Here is a 21787-nt window from a genome sequence, read left to right on the forward strand (position 1 = left end):
GCGGACGAATTAGCTAAAAAGGGAGCATCCCTTGAAGCTTGCTCCGTAGACGTCCCAATTAGATTGGGCGAGATTAAGCGAAGGCGAGAGGTGCACATGATCGACCAAGCAGAAAAGGCGTGGGTTCAAGCGCGGGGCTGTAAAGTGTCGAAGATTATGTGTAGGTCTTACAACCTTAGACTAACACAGTTGCTTCTATCATTAAAAAGAGAGGACTGTAGACTCATGACGGGTATTCTGACTGGACACTGCCTTCTGGCGTCACATGCCTTTAAATTAGGCTTGGTCAGTGATAGCAGGTGTAGGAAGTGCGGGTTGGAGGAGGAAACGATCGAGCACGTTCTGTGCTCGTGCCCTGCACTTGCCAGGCTAAGACTCCAGCTATTAGGAGTGATACAGCTGTCAGATCTAGAAGCAGCAAGTGGCTTAAGTCCTAGGAAGCTTCTTGTATTTGCCAAGAGGACGGAGTTATTTTATAACATAGGTCCTGGTTTTTGATAGGGTTTTTCAGTTTGGTCGTTAAAACAAACTTCTGGTAACACTACGGACTCAATCAGTCTATGTGAGGTCCTCATGGACCGGCCAGTTCAACCTACCTACCTAGATACGGGTGCACCATGTGCAGTAATGAATTGCAAAACGTTGCGTTCGATTAAACCAAATTTTAGGTTGTTAAAGACAGATCGACGATTTACAAGCTATACGGGCCACAAGGTGAACTGCATTGGACGGGTCGTAGTAACTGCGACAATGGGGAAAACTTCACGACGACTCAATTTGTATGTCGTTCAAGGAGATTGTGATACACTTTGCGGCCGAGAATGGATATCGCAATTCGCACGAGAAATAAACTTCACTGAACTGTTTTCATCGTCTAACCGAATCAATACTATAAATTCAACAGCACCAAAACTAACAATAAACCAACAAACGCGACTGCAACATCTCATTACACGTTTTGAGGACATCTTCAGTACGACAGCTGGGAAGTTGAGTGGGCCACCTGCAAAAGTAAAGCTCAAAGCTGGAGCAACACCAGTTTTCGCGCGAGCGCGCGATGTGCCGATGGCGCTGAGAGGAGTATGCCCAGGAAATAGATCGTAAAATTCAGTCAGGTTTTTACAAGAGAGTGGAGCATTCAGAATGGGCCCCAACAACACACGTAGTAGCAAAAAATAATGAGGGTATTCGCATTACCAGTAATTATAAGCCCACTGTCAATCCAAAAATGATCATCGACGAACACCCGATTCCAAAAGCAGAAGATTTGTTTAATAAAATGAAAAACGCTACAATATTTTGTCACTTAGGTATAACAGATGCATATATGCATTTAACAATTGACGATGAGTTTGCGCATATATTGACATTAAATACAGTGACGCATGGATTAATACGACCTACTCGTGCGGTATATGGAGCAGGAAATATTCCAGCTATCTGGCAAAGAAAAATGGAGACTGTGTTATAGGGAGTCCCAAATGTTTTAAATTTTTTTGATGATATCTTGGTGTTTGCTGAAAACTTCGAGCAGCTACTGATAGTTTTGGAAACGACACTAAATCGCATTAAATCACATGGTTTGCATTTGAACAAGCCAAAGTGTGTCTTTGCGACACCATCGGTGCAGTTCCTTGGCCACCGCATCGGCGAACAGGGCATACATAAATCCGAAAAACACATTGAAGCAGTACTAAACGCTCCCAAGCCAACGACTTTCGAAGAGTTACAGCTGTTTTTAGGAAAAACCACGTATTATAGCGCATTTATTCCAGATTTGGCCACCAGTGCACGGCCATTGCGGGATATGCTGAAACGAGAGAAATTTTACTGGACTAAGGAGGCAAACGCAGTGTTTGCCCTATTGAACGAGACGTTGGTTTCACCTCAAGTGTTGATGCCATACGACCCAGCACTACCTGTACTACTGGCAACAGACGCGAGTCCAACAGGACTAGGAGCCATGCTTTCACACTGTTTAGAGAACGGGGCCGAACGACCAATTGCATACGCAAGTCGAACATTGAATGCTACAGAACAACGCTATCCACAGATTGACAAAGAGGCATTGGCAATTGTGTGGGCGGTTAAAAAATGTTTCAAATATTTATACGCGCGCCATTGGACACTAATCACCGATCATAAGCCATTGTCACAAATATTACAACCTGACAAATCGCTTCCAGTATTATGCATAAAGAGAATGGCGAACTACGCAGACTTTTTAAGCAGATTTGATTACGAGGTAGTGTACAAGGCGAACGCGAATGCCGACTATCTTTCACGCGCCCACTTTCAGCCACCGAAATCATTACAAATTAAGCAGTTGCAGCAGACAGCCATGACGAATCTAGACGAATATGATGAGTTCGACCATTTCATGATTCGCCAAATCAACCAATTACCACTAAGTTCAGAACACATAACAGGAGAGTCCAGAAAAGATGAACGAATGGGTAAAATAATTAAACTACTGGAAAGTGGGCAGTGCTTGAAAAGGGCAGGGTACAAATCCCCAGAAGTCAATTATAAGTTGTCCTCCGGATGTTTGACGTTCGAACATCGTGTTGTTATTCCACCAAAATATCGAAACAAACTGCTTGACAATTTACACACGGGGCATTTACGAATTGTTAATATGAAAGGGATTGCTCGCTCATTCATATACTGGCCTGGCATAGACAATGATATCGAGAATATTGCGAACCAATGTGATGCATGTGCAAGACAAGCAAACAAACCGGCAAAAAGTGAGGATCATCATTGGGAATACCCCAAGGGACCATGGGAACGTATTCATATCGACTATGCGGGACCTTTCGAGGGAGCGATGTTGCTGGTAATCTCGGACGCATACAGTAAGTGGTTAGAAGTGAGAGTTACTAAATCTATAACAGCAACGGCGACAATTGCATTGTTGGACGAAGTGTTTGCGGCTTACGGTGTGCCGCTAACTGTCGTTTATGATAATGGAACAAATTTCACTTCTGGAGAATTTAACAACTTTCTCACAGCAGTTGGTGTTAAATATCACAAATATTCAGCGCCGTATCACCCAGCAACTAACGGACAAGCAGAGCCTTGGTGGTGAAGCAAACGAAAACGGCCACATAACCTTTTACGAGGGTTGGAGATCGGAGCATCGAAGCTTTGATTTGAAACGGGCCGGCGAAGTCTACGCCAGTAGTAGTGAAGGGGGGCGCGAAAGTGCATCGTTCGGGGGTAAAGCTGCCCTTATTTGGGACTGCGTTTGTCGCTTATGGATGGTGCAGACTTTACATTGGAAAATACATTTTTTCAGCTGAGGTTTGAGTCGGGGGGTATAGAATTCCTGCCTCATAGCTTGTTGCGGGAGGCGGACTTGCGCATGGAGGAAGCTCTCGTGCAGAAACCTTATATAAAGGGTAGTAAATCTAGCCTTTTCGGGGAGAATGATGGGATGAAACTCATTGTAGGTCATGTCGCCGTTCACTAATCTTCCGTTGGCACGGAGAAGCCCGTTTGTATCCAGGAAGGGGTCAAGTGCCAGTAGGGGACTTCGCTTTCCGATTGGTTTTGAATTTTCGAGGGAGGCTCTTTCGAAAGCGAAGAATCTCAACTGAGTCAAGCTCAGCAGACGGATTTTCGCGCGCATGACGTCGGCGTAAGAGAGGGCGGGATCGTTAGGGGTACGATTGCCTCCTACAGCATTTCTAAACCGAGTTACAAATTTCAACACGTACTCTGTTACGTGTAGGGCGCGGGGATAGGCGGAGAACCGTTCTAAGAAGTCTTCTGACTCTTCCGCTGCTGTTGCAGTGATTCGACTCGGCGAAGTTCGGAGGGTACAATATTTCTGGCCGTTGGTGTTGGCGTGTCCTCGGGGGGTTGGGAAAGCCACTCTGGACCATTCCACCATAGCGATGAGTTAGCGAGATCGTCGGGGCTGCATCCTCTGGTTCCAAGATCTGCGGGGTTGTCTTTGCTTCGCACATGTCGCCAAGGGACATTTCTAACGAGGTCTATAATCTGCGCTGTTCGATTAGAGACGTATGTTTTCCACGAGTGGGGTGGCTTTTCCAACCAGGCTAGCACGATTCCGAATCGGACCACATGGTTAATTTTTTTTTGCTTAGGCCGAGATGTGGTTGGACTACTGCGACTAATTTGGGTAATAAGAACGCTCCGCATTGCTCCAGGCGTGGCAAACTAATAGTTTTGAGAGGAGCCCCTTTGCCTTTGGACACTATAAGTTGAGAGTGGACCTGAGCACCGACGGTGCTTCTTAGGTACAGGGTTGCGCAATAAGCCTTTTCTGAGGCGTCGCAGAATCCGTGGAGCTCAACTTGTTGATCGGGCGTAAAATTCATCCATCGGGGTATATTGATGGCTGAGATAGAGGGAAGATATTGAGAGAACTGCGCCCATTTGGCTAGACGGATGGGTTTGACCTTCTCGTCCCATTCGGTCCCGTCTAACCACAATTCTTGCATGAGCATCTTCGCTTGGATCATTATGGGCGTCAGCCACCCTGCGGGATCGAAAAGTTTCGGAATGGAGGAGAGGATTTGCCGCTTCGTGGCTGCAGTGGATGCCGGATTTGAGTCGACGGTATACGAGAATGTATCCGTTAGGGCGTTCCACTGGATGCCCAGGGTCTTGGCGGTGCTAGTTTTTCGAACTCGAGAAAGTCTGTTTCCAGCATATCAGTTTTCGATATTTTTTGCAGGATGTTGGGATGGTTTGCCGTCATCTTTTTTAGGTGAAAGCCGGCTGAATTGAGAGCGTCTATAGTCTCTGTTAGGGATTGCTCGGCTGATTGGAGATCATGACTGCCAGATAAAATATCGTCAACATACGTCTCGGATTTTAGTATTGGGGCTGCGCGTGGATGGGAATCGGCTACATCTTTCGACAGCTCGTATAGGGTGCGAATAGCCAGGAAAGGCGCGCAATTAACCCCAAAGGTGACCGTTTTTAACTTGTAGTCCTTTATTGGACTGTGTTCGGGGGTTCGGAATATTATCCGTTGGTAATCTCGGTCATCGGGGTGCAAGAGAATTTGGCGGTACATTTTCTCGACATCGCCATTAAACACATATTTATATGTTCGCCATTTTAACAAAATAAGTATTAAAATCCAGTTTTTTTTAGCTTTTCTGGATAAATACAGACTTAATATTCAAAGAATATTTCAAAACAATGCTGTTATCAAACTTTATATTTAGCTATGAGCACTCTTAGATAAGTATTAATACGTTAAGAAACACATGTATAGAATATAAGCTATCAACAAATGTATTCAATGAAATTAATGATGAATAAAAAATGTTTGACAAAAAAAAAAAAAACAACATAAGTCGGAGATCGGGTTGGAGGGTTGGTCCGGTATATAAAACATCGTTGAGGGAGTGACCCGAACCCGACTTTTTAGAGGCGTTGAATACAACTCTGACTTTTGTTGTCTTCTTGTCTGGCCTTACGACTGCATGGTGAGAGAGATAGAATGAGCAGTATTTAGCTCGAGATTCTACTTCAGTGGGACTGCATTCTTCCACGTGGCCTCGGGCATATATTCTTCGAGTACCTGGTCGTATTGCTGCTTGAGATCACCCTTTTTTGAGAGGGTACGTTCCATACCGTGTAACTGTCGTAGGGCTGCAGTACGGGATTGGCCTAGGTCGATATCTTTCGGGAATGTTGGTTTAAAGGGGAGCCGGACCATCGACTGTCATCCATGCAAGTGGTTGTGCTTTGATAAAAGTCTTCGCACATTTTATCTTCTGGGGTTTCCAATCGCACTCTGGGTATTTCTTCGATTTCCCAGAATTGCCTTAGCTGTTCATTGAGCTGGACATTCGTCACTTCCCATGCTTGAGAGGAGTGTGCTCCCACTTTTTTGGGGGTTTAGCCACTTATTATCCAGCCAAATATTGTGTTTTGGGCTAGCCGTGGGCGAGATCTTTTCGATGCCATTTAGCATGATTTGAGGGATTAGATCGCTGCCTAACACCAGATCCATTTGGGAGGGGTTCTGAGAATTCTGGTCTGCTAGCTTGAGGTGTGACCATTTACGCATTTGGTCGTTATTTGGCCTGAGTGTTGGGAGTTGCCTAGTAAGCCGAGGTAGCACTATTGCCTGGGCCTTTATTTTCACCTTGTGGTCATTTGAGACTAGGGTAAGTGAGCATAACTTGTTGGAGGTTTGTACCACTCCGCCTCCCATGCCCGATATTTCCAATAGGGAGTGGTATATGGGAGGCCTAGCTTGATTTGAGCTTTTGATGAGATGAAGCCACGCTCTGACCCTTGATCCACTAAGGCTCTGAGCCTGAAGCAGTCCCCTCGGTGTTCTATGGACACTATCGCTGTGGGGAGAATGATCTTGCTATCATTTTCTGCATGCAAAGATTGGATGCGGGCAGCGTTTGAGGTGGTGGGGAGTTCCTCGTTGGGATCTGTGATGGCAACGTCCTGACTAGTTGCTACTTGAGCTGTTGTTTTCCGAGGGCCATTGGTTTTATGAGATACTCCGGCGTCGTGGAGGGTGGAGTTGTGGCGACCTTGGCAGTAGAGGCACGTTCTTGTGCTTGTGCAATCTTTTAAGAGGTGGGTTTGGGACAGGCAGTTTTCGCACATATTGTTTTCTCTCGCGAATTTTTTCCGTTCAGGGATTGCCAGCTTTTTGTAATGCAAGCAGCTTTGTAGCGTGCGGGAGGCTGCTTGCACATTCTGCAGGCGTAGATTTTCTGATGCTCGGTCACATGAGCATTTGTGCGATTTTGGGTATAGTTGCTGTTCTGCGGGGCGTTGCGGCTGGATGGATTATATCGGGGTTTGGCTGGTCGCCATTGATCCACCCTTTCCACTATCTCGTAGCGAGTAGTCAGAAACTGATCCATTTGGGACCAGTTCGGTAGGTCTCGTCTGGAGCTTAATGATTGTTCCCAAAGCGCAATAGTATTTTCTGGGAGCTTGGACGTTACTAAATAAATTAAAATGGGATCCCAACTCTCTATCGAGACTTGTTGGGTTGCTAATATTTGGAGGCAGTTGTTTACGGAGGATTGCAGTCTTTGGATTTCATCACTGTTTTCCGATTGAATCGCTTTTAGATTCATGAGAATTCGGATTTGATTGTCGACCAGGACTCTTTTATTTTCGTATCGGGATTTCAGAGCTTCCCAAGCCAGAGCAAAGTTGGCATCACTTAGTGGGAATTGCTTTACTATCTGGCCGGGGGGTTTTGTACCTGAGATGGTACAATTTTTGGGCGCTTGAGATTTTCGGGTGATTGATGTAGACCGCTGCACAGTGTTTCGTGTAGAAAAAGCCAGCTGGACAAAAACAAAGTTCTTATTCCAAGAAAAGTGTAATGAGAAATGAAAGAAAACAAACAAAATAACGGGATTTTTGCTTTTTTTTTGAGATTTTTGCTCATATATATTAAGTAATTGAAGTAAGAAGGCAGGAGTGGCCGTAAAATGCATTGATTAATTTGCAAAATTCTTGTTGAATATTAAGCTTCATGTTTCTTTTAAGTGAACACTTTTATATAATTTCTTGATGGATTCTAAGCTCGAAGGTAAGCAAAATTTTTTAATAGTAATTCTTTCGCAATTAGAGTATTTTCAATATATTTAACATTCCATTATTAAGAAGAAAAGGTATTTTTTCTCTACATTTTTAACTTTAGGGACAAAAAAGTTACATACATCCGCGGAAATCCGGGCTAAATTTTACATATGTTATAGTCGCAAGTATTCTCTAATAGTCGAAAGAAAAAACCATTGCGAATTCTTTGCACATCTATTTTAAATTTTTTTTGTAGATTTAGTTATCTCTACATATAAAATAGGATGCATGTACGTTCCAGCTCCGACGAGATATTTGAACCTTTAAAGCTGATCTACAAACGGCAAAACCAATTCCCAGTTACAGGGAACAAACACGTAGCCATAAAACACACAAAAATAAACGCGCAAGGTCAACAAGAGCACACCAAAAGCAAAATGGCGAAGATCACTGACTTCAACCTGCCACAACCTACCGCACCAGTCACCAAGGCATAAAAACAGGTACATACAAAACAATCCTAATGCAGGTATAACCACACAGGAACGCTACACAAAACAACCCCTTTGCTAGCAGCTACGCCAATACCTGAATGTAATATAAATACTGCACAACTGATAACAAATCAGAACGATCAACGACACTAAAGATGGCAGCACAACAATCATCAACTATTCACCCTGTCGGAAAATCAACAACACAAAGCAGTTTAGTTATAATCGTACCAAGAACGGAGTTTTTTGGCATTTGGGTTCAACATTCGAAGGAAACCAGATATAAAGAATTATAGAGTTTTGTTGTACTTAAGTACAATTTAAGCGAAGCAGCTGAGTATTCGATAAAAAGTTTAAGCTTACAAATATGGGCATATTCGTTGAAGCTGGATCAAAAGTGGAACACTTCTGGAAGACATAAGGAGCGATTTTTGAATAAAAACTCGGAGTGGCTTTCGGGTCCAGACTTCACATTTACAATAACGGTGGATTCAAAGTTGCCATCAGACCAACCAACCACTTCTTCAGGTAACCCCGGCCCTGGAAGACGAAAGAAGGACTTTGTTAGCTGCAGTGAAAAACCCAAACGGCGTCGAGTGGATGACCCCTTGCAATCTAGAAGTCCTGGTGAGTTACTTTATGCGGCAGAAGTATCAACGCGTATGTCCAGCAACAGAAATGTTGCTAACATTATAAAAAAATCACAGGAAACCACTCAAATATCCGGCAAAAAGATGGCATGTGAGCCAGATGCAAGATGCTTGAGCAATGTAGAAGCTTTAGCATACTACGTAGATAGCAAGTCGACGACTCATGGGTACAAAACGACTCGGAAGTGGAGCATCAAGGCAGGACATAAGGTTTATCCATCATTTTATAGTCTAAGAAAAGCTAAGGCAGAATGCTAACCAAATGAAATTGATGTGGGTGAAACACGTGCGGAAATTAAAGTCCAGTCCGTATTAGATAAAACTGTTGAGTTTAGTTTTAGCAAATCAAGATGTTTTTGTTTGTTTATTACCTACAAACTTGACGTGTACTTTAATCAGCAAGTGGGGTTGCAATGGGAGCTCTGGCCATAGCACATATAAGCAAAAGTTTACATGCAGTTCTGACACTAATGAGTTTTTGTTTATATTTTCTTTCGTTCCTCTTCAATTACAGGATGAAAAAGGTAACATTGTTTGGCAGAATCCTCGACCTTCTTCTACCATGTATTGTCGTCCAATTAAATTTATTTTTTCTAAAGAAACAAAAGATTTTATTGTTTTTGAAACGAACAAAGTTTTAGAGGAGATAAATGCGTTGTTGCCAGCAAAGTACATGCTCGAAGAATATGAAGTTTCCGTAAATCACAATATGCTTCTAACAATGATTGACGGAAAAGTTTGCAATGCTTTGACTGAAACTTCTTCCGCACAAAAGTGTTATATTTGTGGTGCCACTCCAAAAGATATGAATAATGAGTTACGGGACTTTACGCCTAACCGAGATAATCTTGGTTTTGGATTGTCTACTCTCCATGCATGGATAAGATGTTTTGAATGCTTGCTTCACATAAGTTATCGCCTCGAAGTAAAAAAATGGCAGCTTGGGAATGAGGCAGATAAAGAGAGTGTAAAGTTTCGTTCCAACGAAATCCATAATAAATTTAAAAGTGTACTTGGATTGATAGTAGATAAACCAAAACCAGGTTTTGGCAATACCAATGACGGCAACACTGCTCGTAGGTTTTTCGAAAATTCTGAGGCTAGTGCTGACATTACGGGATTGGATGTAACGCTCATCAAAAGATTCGACACTCTCCTTCGCGCATTAGCATCTGGGTACAATATAAATATCCAAAGATTTGAAAATTTTGCGGTCGAGACTAAAAAACTATACATAGATCTCTATCCACGGTTTAATATGCCTGTTACAGTTCATAAAATCTTAGTGCATAGTACTGATATTATATAATCAGCAATTTTACCTATTGGTCAACTTTCTGAGAAAGCACAGGAAGCCCGTGACAAAGATTTGAGACGATTCACGGATGATACCATACAAAAGCAGTAGCGTGAAGCCACGAATAGAGATCTTATGAATATGCTTATAACATCGGATCCTTTAGTTAATAGTTTTAGGGAGATACCTAAGAAAAAATTTAAAAGTCTGACTTCAGAAGTCTTAAATTTACTGTACCCCGATAATGTTGAGGAGTCAATAAATACCCCAGTTGTTTCAAGCTTTCACAGTAGTGTTGCTGATGCTCATGACTATTCCACAAGTAACTCCTCGAATGAAAGTGATGATCGCGAATAATAACATTATTATAAAAGATAACCTACCCTATAACTTTTTGTTGGATCAGGTTTTATTTAATTTAAATCTATTGTCTTTTCTACTTTGTATGATACTTTACTTTTAAGTTTTTGTAATAAGTAATTTTCACATAATTAATTAAATTATTTACATTGTTATTATTATTATTGTAATTCACTTTTACATTCCTGACTGGTACTATAAAATAATTTTGTAAAAATTGTAGTGCCAGGATAAATACTCAAATAAATACAAAATATGTATGTACAGTCACTCACATAAATAAGTAGACACCCCTTTTTGGACAATTCTTACAATTTTCGCTTTCGCAAATTTATTTTAACTAATTTCTCATATGAAAATTTGCCACGATCTATAACAAAAACTAAATTATATTTAAAAAATGTTTGAAAAATTCAACGAATTTTCATATTTTAACTAATTTCCCATAAGCAAATTTTTCACGATCTATAACAAAAACTAAATTATATTTAAAAAATGTTTGAAAAATTCGATGAATTTTCATATTTTTACTAATTTCCCATAAGAAAATTTGTCACGATCTATAACAAAAACTAAATTATATTTAAAAAATGTTTGAAAAATTCGACGAATTTTCATAAAAAAATTTAATTTTTTTTTCCGAATTTTTAGAATTTCTTAGATTATTGAGATTTGTAATCCATTCAATTTAAGTACAATAAAGTAATATTCTTAAGTCCTTTAAATTTTTTTGGATCTATGTCACTTATTCACATGAGTTACTGTATATGAAATAAGCAAATGTATGCATTTGAAGTAAAATTTTGGAAAAAATAAAAAAAAGAACATATGGCTGAAAAAAATGACGTAGTTGTAATAAATGACTGCATATGAAACGGAAAATCTCATAAAATAATTTTGTCCAGCTAGCTTATTCTACATGAAACACTGTGCATCGCCATTAAACACATATTTATATGTTCGCCGTTTCAACAACATAAGTCGGAGATCGGGTTGGAGGGTTGGTCCGGTATACAAAACATCGTTAAGGGAGTGACCGGAACCCGACTTTTTAGAGGCGTTGAATACGACTCTGACTTTTGTTGTCTTCTTGTCTGGCCTTACGACTGCATGGTGAGAGAGATAGAATGAGCAGTATTTACCTCGAGATTCTACTTCAGTGGGACTGCATTCTTCCACGTGGCCTCGGGCATATATTCTTCGAGTACCTGGTCGTATTGCTGCTTGAGATCACCCTTTTTTGAGAGGGTACGTTCCATACCGTGTAACTGTCGTAGGGCTGCAGTACGGGATTGGCCTAAGTCGATATCTTTCGGGAATGTTGGTTTAAAGGGGAGCCGGACCATCGACTGTCATCCATGCGAGTGGTTGTGCTTTGATAAAAGTCTTCGCACATTTTATCTTCTGGGGTTTCCACTCGCACTCTGGGTATTTCTTCGATTTCCCAGAATTGCCTTAGCTGTTCATTGAGCTGGACATTCGTCACTTCCCATGCTTGAGAGGAGTGTGCTCCCACTTTTTCGGGGGTTTAGCCACTTATTATCCAGCCAAATATTGTGTTTTGGGCTAGCCGTGGGCGAGATCTTTTCGATGCCATTTTGCATGATTTGAGGGATTAGATCGCTGCCTAACACCAGATCGATTTGGGAGGGGTTCTGAGAATTCTGGTCTGCTAGCTTGAGGTGAAACCATTTACGAATTTGGTCGTTATTTAGCCTGAGTGTTGGGAGTTGCCTAGTGAGACGAGGTAGCACGATTGCCTGGGCCTTTATTTTTACCATGTGATCATTTGAGACTAGGGTCAGTGAGCACAATTTGTTGGCGGTTTGTACTACTCCGCCTCCCATGCCCGATATTTCAAATAGGGAGTGGGTATATGGAAGGCCTAGCTTGATCTGTGCTTTTGCGGAAATGAAGCTACGTTCTGACCCTTAATCCACTAAGGCTCTAAGCCTCATCTCGGTGTTCTATGGACACTATCGCTGAGGGGAGAATGATTTTGCTATCATTTTCGTAATGGACTGACTGGATATGGGCTGCGTTTGAGGTGGAGGGAAGTTCTTCCGTAGCTGCTGCTTCATGGACGCTTTGTTGGCTGGTACTGCTAGATCCTATGGTTGTTAACTGGGATGTTGATCTTCGCGGTCCAGTGGTATGATGAGGGGCTGCGGTGTCATGAAGGGTGGAGTTGTGGCGACCTTGGCAGTAGAGGCATGTTCTTGTACTGGTGCAATCTTTTAAGATGTGGGTTTGAGATAGACAACTTTCGCAAAGGTTGTTATCTCTCACGAATTTTTTTCGCTCAGAGATTGTTAGCTTCTTGTAACGCAAGCAGCTTTGTAGCGTGTGGGAGGACTGCTTGCACATTCTGCAGGCGTAAATTTTTTGATGCTCGGCCACATGAGCATTTGTGCGATTTTGGGAGTAGTTGCTATTGTGCGGCGTGTTGCGACTTTGGTTTTGGGTTTGACCTTGCCTGAATTGGGGGTTATTCTGACTTGGGGGAGGCCTTGAGAAATTTGTAGAGGGTGGATTGTATCGGGGCTTGGCTGGTCGCCATTGATCCACCCTTTCCACTATCTCGTAGCGAGTTGTCAGACACTGGCCATTTGGGACCAGTTCGGTAGGTCTCTTCTGGAGCTTAAAGATTGCTCCCAAAGCGCAACTGTATTTTCTGGGAGTTTTGAGGTTACCAGAAATATTAATACGGGATCCCAACTATCTGTCGAGACTTGTTGAGTTGCTAATATCTGGAGGCAGTTATTAACGGAAGATTGCAGTCTTTGGATGTCTTCGCTGTTTTCAGTCTAAATGACCTTGTGATTCATGAGGACTTTTATTTGGTTATCGACCAAGACTCTTTTATTTTCATATCGGGATTTTAGGGCTTCCCACGCCAGAGCAAAGTTGTCATCACTAAGTGGGAATTGCTTCACTATTTGGCCCGCTTTTCCTTGGGTCTTGTACCTGAGGTGGTACAGTTTTTGGGCGCTCGAGAGTTTAGGGTGGGTGATATAGACCGCCGTGAACATGTCACGGAAGGACAGACATTGATCATAACTGCCGTAAAAGACTTCTGTGTCACAGGCGGGTACTTTGAGGTGCATCCCGGAACTTTCTTGAGTGGTGGTTGTAGCGGGGACGGAATTGCTTAGTACCCTTAGCTGGAGCTGATCGCCTATTCTTGCCTTTGTGTCCTCATACGCTATAAGGCAGGCGCGGTATTTGCTGAAAGCTGAGGCCTTAAAGTCTTCGGGAAGGTCTTTGTCATCTGACTCTACGACGGCGTCATATGCGCTCTGTACCCTTTCCCAGAACACATCGATATTTTTATATTTTATTTTTAGGGATGCCTCGATGTTATCTTGGATCTCGGTTGTGCCGATCCGAGTACAGTAATCCGAAAAGAGATCCGTTTCGGATATAAATTTATTTTCGACCACGGTAGCCATTGTGCTAACTTTGTGCAAGTTTGTGTGGGATTTGCCTCGAAATTTTTTAATGCACCGCATTTATGTACAGGTGTATATTGGGGTGAGAATGTACATATATATATATATATAATCTATCTGTAGGTCGTGTTTTCACGAAGTGTCTGCTAGCATGAGTCTTAAGCTAGCAAATACTCTCATTTCTCGGAACCGGACGCAGCTTTAAATTTTTTTGCGGTAATAAATTGCCAATAAATGAGGTATAAATTATTTAATATATAATATTGTTGTTTGCTATAGTGTGTCTGCCACCTTAATAGGACCGCAATGTCCACCTGAAATTGGGTCGTTATGATATATTTTCAATAGTTTTAGTTTTGTGTCCTCGTCTGTTACTGTCTCCACTGGATTTGTTAAAATAATTTCTAATGATTTTAAAATTTTATTTCCAATATTTTTCAAATATCATCCATGCGAGTGGTTGTGCTTTGATAAAAGTCTTCGCACATTTTATCTTCTGGGGTTTCCACTCGCACTCTGAGTATTTCTTCGATTTCCCAGAATTGCCTTAGCCGTTCATTGAGCTGGACATTCGTCACTTCCCATGCTTGAGAGGAGTGTGCTCCCACTTTTTTGGGGGTTTAGCCACTTATTATCCAGCCAAATATTGTGTTTTGGGCTAGCCGTGGGCGAGATCTTTTCGATGCCATTTTGCATGATTTGAGGGATTAGATCGCTGCCTAACACCAGATCGATTTGGGAGGGGTTCTGAGAATTCTGGTCTGCTAGCTTGAGGTGAGACCATTTACGAATTTGGTCGTTATTTAGCCTGAGTGTTGGGAGTTGCCTAGTGAGACGAGGTAGCACGATTGCCTGGGCCTTTATTTTTACCATGTGGTCATTTGAGACTAGGGTCAGTGAGCACAATTTGTTGGCGGTTTGTACTACTCCGCCTCCCATGCTCGATATTTCAAATAGGGAGTGGGTATATGGAAGGCCTAGCTTGATCTGTGCTTTTGCGGAAATGAAGCTACGTTCTGACCCTTGATCCACTAAGGCTCTAAGCCTCATCTCGGTGTTCTATGGACACTATCGCTGAGGGGAGAATGATTTTGCTATCGTTTTCGGAATGGACTGACTGGATATGGGCTGCGTTTGAGGTGGAGGGAAGTTCTTCCGTAGCTGCTGCTTCATGGACGCTTTGTTGGCTGGTACTGCTAGATCCTATGGTTGTTAACTGGGATGTTGATCTTCGCGGTCCAGTGGTATGATGAGGGGCTGCGGTGTCATGAAGGGTGGAGTTGTGGCGACCTTGGCAGTAGAGGCATGTTCTTGTACTGGTGCAATCTTTTAAGATGTGGGTTTGAGATACGACAACTTTCGCAAAGGTTGTTATCTCTCACGAATTTTTTTCGCTCAGAGATTGTTAGCTTCTTGTAACGCAAGCAGCTTTGTAGCGTGTGGGAGGACTGCTTGCACATTCTGCAGGCGTAAATTTTTTGATGCTCGGCCACATGAGCATTTGTGCGATTTTGGGAGTAGTTGCTATTGTGCGGCGTGTTGCGACTTTGGTTTTGGGTTTGACCTTGCCTGAATTGGGGTTATTCTGACTTGGGGGAGGCCTTGAGAAATTTGTAGAGGGTGGATTGTATCGGGGCTTGGCTGGTCGCCATTGATCCACCCTTTCCACTATCTCGTAGCGAGTTGTCAGACACTGGCCATTTGGGACCAGTTCGGTAGGTCTCTTCTGGAGCTTAAAGATTGCTCCCAAAGCGCAACTGTATTTTCTGGGAGTTTTGAGGTTACCAGAAATATTAATACGGGATCCCAACTATCTGTCGAGACTTGTTGAGTTGCTAATATCTGGAGGCAGTTATTAACGGAAGATTGCAGTCTTTGGATGTCTTCGCTGTTTTCAGTCTAAATGACCTTGTGATTCATGAGGACTTTTATTTGGTTATCGACCAAGACTCTTTTATTTTCATATCGGGATTTTAGGGCTTCCCACGCCAGAGCAAAGTTGTCATCACTAAGTGGGAATTGCTTCACTATTTGGCCCGCTTTTCCTTGGGTCTTGTACCTGAGGTGGTACAGTTTTTGGGCGCTCGAGAGTTTAGGGTGGGTGATATAGACCGCCGTGAACATGTCACGGAAGGACAGACATTGATCATAACTGCCGTAAAAGACTTCGGTGTCACAGGCGGGTACTTTGAGGTGCATCCCGGAACTTTCTTGAGTGGTGTTGTAGCGGGGACGGGATTGCTTAGTACCCTTAGCTGGAGCTGATCGCCTATTCTTGCCTTTGTGTCCTCATACGCTATAAGGCAGGCGCGGTATTTGTTGAAAGCTGAGGCCTTAAAGTCTTCGGGAAGGTCTTTGTCATCTGACTCTACGACGGCGTCATATGCGCTCTGTACCCTTTCCCAGAACACATCGATATTTTTATATTTTATTTTTAGGGATGCCTCGATGTTATCTTGGATCTCGGTTGTGCCGATCCGAGCACAGTAATCCGAAAAGAGATCCGTTTTGGATATAAATTTATTTTCGACCACGGTAGCCATTGTGCTAACTTTGTGCAAGTTTGTGTGGGATTTGCCTCGAAATTTTTTAATGCACCGCATTTATGTACAGGTGTATATTGGGGTGAGAATGTACATATATATATATATATAATCTATTTTGGCGGGAAAATATAATTCTGGCGGGAGAAATTTGTATTTGGCGGGAGCCACCAAAATTTATTCGAGAGGATATACTTGATATATGTATATGTATGTATATTATTAAAACCGCTGGTTTCTTCGATGGCGGAGAAGGACCATTAGTTAATTTGAGACTTACCCGGGTATTTCGGGGGGTTGCCGCTTTGTGGAGATGGTTGGTGATGATGTTCTGGTGGTGTTGTGCTGCCACGCGGACACTTCGCTGGCGCTGTGTTGAATGCGTCGATTTCTCTTGGTTAGCAATGCGTTACTTTCGCTTACAGCTTGATTTGAACTCTTTGTTGGTCTGCTTTGAAGATTTTGTAGGTACTTTATATATGAATACACTCAGCACTTCCAATTTCTGGTAATTAAAGGAACCAACAATTATTTATTTTGCTCGGTACTGGTTTGTTTTAAACACTTTTATGAAGCTATGTATTTCAGAATAAATTGTTTGCGGAGAACCTTTTCGATACAGAAATCAGATTACAACTTTGCAGATTTGCGCTAGATTTATTATAAACTGCGGATTGTCGAATTACAATACTTTTTTAATTATAATAATATAAAAGAAAATAAAACCGGGGATTTGCACAGCACAAATGAAAATTTGCAATTTACAATAAGCTAAGAAAACTAAACAATGACCAAAAAGGTGGTGTTTTTTTGACAGGTGGCGATCGTGCCGGATCGCCATCCTGTACTTGCGGCGAATTCAAGTTGGTGGATTTTCGCGGTGGAGGCTGCCACACGTCCATGAGCATTCCCAGTGGGAAATTCAACGCTAAGAGCCATTCATCGCTTTTGGGTATTAGCATAAGATACATTTCAATATAATATAATTCAATATGTATACAATGCTAGATATATAATATGATATATGGGTTAGTTATAAATTCATGTATATAAGAATGGGGATGGAGACGTATGACAGCCTCCGCCGCGCTAACACACTCGTTAACCCACATATAATTTTCAATTTACCTCAATGGAATTCTTACCACAAAAATTGTTCAGCCAACAAAATGGCGAGGCATTAAAAAGAGAAGTGTTGGATATTTGGGCAAAGACATTGTCATTAATTTTTGATGAAACAACGGACTTATCACAAAAAAGTCTTGTTTTAATGACTAGATATTTCGATCGGTTATCAAACCCTTTTCGTGATAAATTTTTGTCACTAGTCGAGGGAAAAAAATATATTTCAAATACACGTGTGTCCCTAAGCTATACGACAATGAACTGAAAACTAAGTAAAAGAACGAAACTAGGTAGTTTTATATTATTGCCACTCACCTAATTCATGGTCAAGCATTCCGAGAGATATTGAGATTTTGGAAAGGGCAACGTGCCAAACAAAAGTAGGCTAGCAGACAGTCCCGTTTCTCGGAACCGGACGCAGCTTCAAATTTTTTTTTGTGGTAATAAATTGCCAATAAGTGTAATAATAATTATTCAAGTCGTTCGGAAGCTGTAGGTCGTGTTTTCACGAAGTGTCTGCTAGCATGAGTCTTAAGCTAGCAAATACTCTCATTTCTCGGAACCGGACGCAGCTTTAAATTTTTTTGCGGTAATAAATTGCCAATAAATGAGGTATAAATTATTTAATATATAATATTGTTGTTTGCTATAGTGTGTCTGCCACCTTAATAGGACCGCAATGTCCACCTGAAATTGGGTCGTTATGATATATTTTCAATAGTTTTAGTTTTGTGTCCTCGTCTGTTACTGTCCCCACTGGATCTGTTAAAATAATTTCTAATGATTTTAAAATTTTATTTCCAATATTTTTCAAATATGTAATAGTGTAATGTTCGAACAAAATGCCGTTTTTAGGCCATTCAATCTGCTTAATTTTGCGTTTGCCGGCTTCTGATTCAAGGCTTGAAAGTAATTTATCTAAAGTCATTATTTCGTTAGCAATCTCAAAACTAAGTAACTCGAGTTTTTTATGTTTAATATGCGCAAAAATTCTTAAACTTGTTGTTTTATTATTTTTATCGTACGTAATTTCAGATCTTATCCATGGAACTTTTTTCGAAAAATTAAATGAAAATTTGCCGTAAACGTGTAAAGTAAGTTGTTTTTCGTCGTTTTTGTCAGTTTTCCAATGTAAATTTTTGTCGTTTGCCTGTTTTGTCGTTGCCCTTGTCTGTACTGCCAAAATTTGTTTGTTAGCTTCTTTAATCTCATCCATTGTAATGCGCGATAGGGCATCAGCGCCAACGTTTGATTTACCCTTTATATAAACTATAGTAAAGTTGTATTCTGCTAATTCTAGACTAATTCTCGAAAGTTTTGAAGAGGGGTCTTTCATATTGAAAAGGTATACTAGAGGTCTATGATCTGACTTTACAATGAAATGGTTGCCATACACATATGGCCGAAATTGCTTGACTGCAAAGTAAAGAGTTCCAATTCTATAATTGGTTTTTTCTGCTCTGCTTTATTAAATGCTTTAGAAGCGAAACAAATTGGTTAATCACTGCCTTGCTGTTCTTGACTCAAAATAGCGCCACACCCAGTTGTGGAAGCATCAACGGTAATAATGAATTGTTTAGTAAAATCTGGATATTGAAGTAATTTTGGTGAGAGTAACGCTGCTTTCAAAGATAAAAATGCCCTTTGGCACTCAACATCCCAAACGAAATCAACTCTTTCTGCTTAATCGGTTTAGAGGCGCTGCCAGAGACGCAAAATTTGGTACAAACCTTCTGTAATTGTTTGCAAACGCAACGAATCGTCTTTATCAGTCTGTTTTGTATACTTTTTAATTGCGTTTATTTTGGAGTCGTCTTGCAACAAACCTTTGGCTGAACATTTGTGACCTAAAAATGTAACTTCTGATCGTAAAAAGTTGCATTTATTTGGGTTAAGTTTGAGATTGAAGGACCTACAAGTATTGAAAACTTTTGAAAGATTTTTAATATGGTGTTCTTCACTACAACCTGTGACGATAATATCGTCGACGTACAAAAATGCGACGTTGGGTGGTATACCCGAAAAAGCTATTGTCATCATTCGTGAGAATGAATTTGGTACTATATTTAACCGAATGGAAGAACTTTCCATCTAAATGCACCTCGGTCAGTGTTGAAAGAAGTAATGTAACGTGAGTCAGGATGCAAGAGGATTTGATGAAATCCCGAAAAAAGATCTAATGTCGCAAAATACTTTTCTCTACCGAGATTTTCTAAAATATCGTCAACTCTAGCTAGTGGAAATTTATCAGCAATGAGTTTTTTGTTTACTGCGCGAAAATCCACGCACATACGATAAGCTTTTTGACCATTAGTATCTTTCTTTGGGACTACAATCAAAGGACTATTGTAATTAGAGTAACTAGGTTCAATCAAATCGTTGTCTAACAGTTTGTTTACTTGGCGGTTTATTTCTTCGCGTTGAGAGTATGGCAATCGATAGTTTTTAACATATACCGGCTCATTTTCTGTCAAACTTAATTTTTGCTCGTACAAGTTGTTTAAAGACATTTTGTCTGTGCCAATAGCGAAAATGTCGGCATAATCTATGCAAAGGTCAATTAATTTACTATGAGCATGTTGAGGTATTTGATTTTTTTAAATTGAAATCAGTTTTTCCTTACGTTTGTCTTCTGTTTCTGTCTTGTTAATTGTATAAACATTATAGTTTGAAAGTTTTTCTGTCGGAATACTGTTTCTTTGCACATACTTTACATCATCCGTGGTGTTTGACTTTAATTATTGGGTTACTGGAATTAGCAATGCAGCTAGCTGTGAAAACACCTTTTTCAATTTCCTGTGAGTCCACGAAAAGTGGCTCGGGTGAATCACCTAAATCAAAAAGTCTGAATATTTCACATCTGGGAGGAATGATACAACTGTCGCTTTCTGTTCTGTGCAGGATTGGTATCGCGACTTTTTCATTACCTACCCAAAAGGAAATACTATTTCTTTCATAATTAATAATGCATTTGTTAATTTTCAGGAAATCTTTACCCAGTATGCCATCGGATGGAATATTAAAGTCTTCATTTACTACTTGTAAAGTATGTTTAAGAGAAAAGTTTGAAAAATTTAAATTTACGGTAATTTTACCTTAAGTGGTAACTGAATTGGAAGTGACACCGGTAATGTTAATAATGTCGTTTGTATTTAAAGAAATATTACTGTCTTGCATGATATTTTTATTAAAGAAATGTCGGCTTGAGTGTCTACTAAAAAGAACAAAATTTTTGTGACTCGTTAAGTTGTAATACTATGAAATCTGCGTAATTTAAATTTAAACAATAGATGCCTATTGGTGAGGGAAGTTCGCTTACTCGCTTAGTTCGTCCTCCCCTAGTGTTCGCTCCTGAGGGCCACTCGCGTTTAAATCGCGAACATTTGCATTTCTGCCTCTACCGCTTGACGATCTAGAATTGTTACCTCTATTGTTACTATTATTTGAATTAGAATTTGTATTTGAACGTGTATTACTATTGTTATTATTTTGGTATCTATTTCTGTTATCATATCGATATCGCTGACTATTGTTACCGTTATGGTTGCTATTGTATGAAAATTAACTATTATTTCTATAACCAGGATAACTGCGATTTGGGTAAAAACCTCGATAACTACCACCTGAATTTCTGAATGTATTGTTACCACGCGATCGAAAAGCTAAAAATTTATCGGAATTGGACTCTGAATCTGAAGTTTTGTGAATTCGCTTCCTCTTTCTAAGGTTGTACATATGTAGTTATCAGAATAGCAAAAGAATTTAGTTTAAACTACTATGAAATTAATGAAGCACTTATTTGAATGTAAGCATTTATGATTGAAGCTGAAATGTAGAGGAAAGAAAAGGAAAAAAAAAATTGGGAAAGTTGAACTGATTTACAGTGAATTGTCGCTAACGGAATGTTTAAAAATTTATTGGAAGGATTAATTGCAACTGAAATCTAATTGTATGAAAAATCTGTAATAAGTAATTGAATTTAAAATGGCACAAAAGAATATAAGTATGAATTGGTAGAAATCTCGAAAATGTGGTATTCACGGACGCACCGCTTTATTCAAAAAAATCTGAATTGGTTTTTCACGGAACCACCGCTTATGTCAAAAAAAATCTTAGTTGGTTTTTCACGGAACCACCGCATATATCAAAAATATCTTAATTGGTTTTTCAGGAAACCACCGCTTGTATCAAAAAAATCCAAAATTTATGTGAAATGCGAAATTATTTTAATTGAAATGCGAAGGCACCGAATTTTATAAAAATGTTAATGTTTTAATATACATACATATATGCGTTAAAAAAAACCCGTAGG

The 21787-nt window shown here is 40.6% G+C and overlaps 1 protein-coding gene across 5 annotated transcripts in view; it reads right to left on the reverse strand.

The window, feature by feature from the left end:
• Nucleotides 1-21787, reverse strand: part of chico (insulin receptor substrate 1 chico) — a 1085300-nt gene that overhangs the window by 984981 nt on the left and 78532 nt on the right. The window contains exon 2 of one of the 5 annotated variants that reach the window (XM_067766172.1): nucleotides 16631-16855. The exons of the other annotated variants lie outside the window; for them this stretch is intronic. The gene's annotated coding sequence lies outside the window, so the exon portion shown is untranslated. The remainder of the gene's footprint in view (nucleotides 1-16630; nucleotides 16856-21787) is intronic. 5 annotated transcript variants of the gene reach the window in all.

This window comes from Eurosta solidaginis, chromosome 2, assembly GCF_040869045.1.
Source record: "Eurosta solidaginis isolate ZX-2024a chromosome 2, ASM4086904v1, whole genome shotgun sequence".
NCBI lineage: Eukaryota > Metazoa > Arthropoda > Insecta > Diptera > Tephritidae > Eurosta > Eurosta solidaginis.